Source organism: Leptinotarsa decemlineata, unplaced genomic scaffold (genome assembly GCF_025532065.1).
Source record: "Leptinotarsa decemlineata unplaced genomic scaffold, Ldec_3_MD MMD2_P_RNA_scaffold_14, whole genome shotgun sequence".
Taxonomy (NCBI): domain Eukaryota; kingdom Metazoa; phylum Arthropoda; class Insecta; order Coleoptera; family Chrysomelidae; genus Leptinotarsa; species Leptinotarsa decemlineata.
The window spans coordinates 2019581-2022552 of NW_027412528.1; the positions used below are offsets into that span (position 1 = coordinate 2019581).

The 2972-nt window shown below is 39.3% G+C and overlaps 1 long non-coding RNA gene across 1 annotated transcript; it reads left to right on the forward strand.

The window, feature by feature from the left end:
- The first annotated feature begins 247 nt into the window (after positions 1-247).
- Positions 248-2505, forward strand: LOC141482783 (uncharacterized). Its single transcript, XR_012465721.1, has 2 exons — positions 248-1803; positions 2095-2505. It is a non-coding gene; the product is annotated as an uncharacterized lncRNA (long non-coding RNA).
- Positions 2506-2972: the final 467 nt, after the last annotated feature.

A 2972-nucleotide genomic window follows, 5' to 3' on the forward strand; every position in this document is an offset into this window, starting at 1 on the left:
AGCCTTCACTACATCGAGAGAGGTGAGGGCACACCGATGAATACGCATTACTCAGCCGCACGTCGTGGAGTGAACATCTCGCTCTCTTACCGTTGAACGGTTGATGCTGTGACGTCACACCACTACTAACTTGGTGGCCTCACACCCATGGAACATTCATTACTTGAAGGATCTTCGAAGTATGCAGACGTATGTTTGTACATAGACAAGCACATGATGAAACCCTGTAATGTGCATTCTCAGTCTGTAACGGTCTAAATTTACTTGTAAATATTGTAGATATTGTTCGTTTATTTACTATGGAATCGACAGAATTGTCATTTATTGATGACGAACTTTTCGTCACAGCTAGGGACACATCTGGTTTGTCAGTGTGCCCAACCTACATTTTCAAAGAAGTTGTTACGTTTCAATTTAGCACTAGATCAAACTGCTCTTATGTGACCTTTCAAAAACACTACCTTACCTTTTAAGATCTTTATTCAGAGGATATTAACAATGTAATTCAGTTACAAGTTCATTTTATTCATTTAACATCATAGTAATGGGAATCTTCCGTTCCATAGAAAACCATACCTGAAATGTATAAGAATAAATGTATGCTCCCTGACTAACTGCTTGACCAGTACTTACGCATTCTCCTATTGCCAATCGACGTTGGAGATCCGAAATTCCTCGCTAGGTTGAAATAGTTGTTATTGTTTGTTTCTCAGTTTTCTTCACCTATCATTTTTTTCAGCCGTTGTCTGCCTTATTCCCTATACCTTTCCGAGAATATTTCTTGCATAGATTGTTATTCATCACTTCCAGAAGGTTTACTGACATATTAGAGCCATATCGCCTGAAAAACAATATTAGTTACCTCTGGGTTTCTGAATACTGTTTGATATTTTCGGTAAATAATCTGAATAATACGAATGCTCTAATATTTGTACTGAAAGGGAAGGATGTGGCGACTTACCTTGTATGTTTCTATTCCATCGCATGAATAAGGATTGGTAAATAGTTGAAAATAGGTTGGAACAATATATTTTGTAAATATTCGTAAACAAGGTTAAGAGACAGCTGTTGGTTGACATCTGCCGAACTTTCGTAGTATCGTTCCGTCGACTTACACCGAACTAGTTCTACAGTTGTTCACGGGTGGAGGATTTATCGGTTACTCAAGTTGTCAAGGGTTGTTTTAGGGTTGCATTGCTTTGAGAAGGAGTTTTGATGGGTTATGGACTTGTTGATATTGTCTCAAGTGGCTGTGGAGGAATTGATAGATGTATGATGTTGTGCACAGCGCCCCCTTGGTGCTTGTAGTGTAGATTGGATGCACTGTGGCAACAACTGGTTAGCTGTCAGATGTGGCAGTCGCTTAGTATTTGGAAGTTAGCCTTCGGTGAGCTTGGTTCGGAGTTCAAAGGGTACCATCAGACTGATTGTAGGATATATTTGGTTGTATTTGTGCCATCCTTCACGGGGATTATTTCTACAAGTCAGGATTGTATAGTGGAAGACTGATTGGTCATTTTGGTGTGGATATTTGCAGTCTGAAACTTAAGCTCTTTTGAGGATTTGTGGTGGTTACCGAACTCGTGCCAGGTGGAAGGATTTCCGAAATTAGGTATGTCTGAATCACTGTCGCATCTCTCATGTGATCTTAGCTATGATATCACTTCTTCAATTCTACAACCTTCGTTTCTCGTCTCTAGATTCATAAGAAACAGAAGGCCCTCAGTCACTCATCAAGTCCCAGTAGGACTTCCGTGCAGAGCACCGCACACGAAGAAACGTATAGAAAACCCCTTGGCCAGGGTAAGAATTTTACCATTAAATGTGTTTTTGATGAGTTTAGTAATTTCTGGTTCCATCGTTATATCTCAAATGAATATTAGTATTGAAGAGAGGTTTCAACACTCATTCAATTTTCTTGATTTTTACGGGTCATATGGTTATACAGGGCACCCAAAAATATACTCTTGTTATCTTGCTACTTTGCTAAATGAAAATATACCAGGGGTATTGATTAGTCAAATAGTCCTATTGAATGGGGGTTGAATCTCACCTTGTTTTTATCTGATTCTGATTGAGAATTTTCTTCCGTAGGGTTTTTCTTCCTGCTTTTTTTTGTCTTCGTCAAGGGTTCCTGTTTTCCTTTATTTTCTTTCTGGATCTTATTTGGTGATCCATTACTGGTCCAGCTTGTCGTGCCCTACAGGGTGATCTATCTTGGTGGTGCTACAGGGTGATCCATCTCCGCCGTACTACAGGGTGATCCACCGGTGCTACAGGGTGATCTATCTTGGTGGTGCTACAGGGTGATCCATCTCCGGTGCTACAGGGTGATCCATCTCCGCCATACTACAGGGTAGCCTAACACCATATACCGGGTGGCCCAAAAGGAGCACGCAAGTTATAATTGATTTATTTGAAAATTTGTGCTATACTGAGATATTTAAATAATTGTTTGCCCTTCTGTTTATTGATACCTGTTTGATATAGTGTTTGTTTATCGTTTATTGATTAAGAGTTTGTTTATTGATACCTGATTGACATAGATATTTGTGAAACGGAAATTGAGGTATATTCTTCCTTTCACGATTGCTGATTGACACCGATGCGCCTACGCCTGAGCTCACGCGACGCAAACGAGTTTGTCTTACCATCCGATACTAGTATTTACGATTTCACCTACTCAATTTTCGTGGTAGTTTTACTCGACGTATTGTAGTTTTTTTTGAGCGTCGTTACTACCGTAATTTATGGCTGATTGAATTCGTGGTTAGATACACCGCGCTCTTGTATGGACATTTGAACATCGCGTAGTAGTGTGAATATTGCATTGTTGTCTTAGAAGCGTTGTTGGTTAATCCATGTAAGTTAGGATTACTGAATAAATCATATTGGGGATCTTTATCTTTTATTTCCAATATTAATTGGTAAGTTATTGATATTGTGAGTTACTTAGGGTATCTGGAGGATTA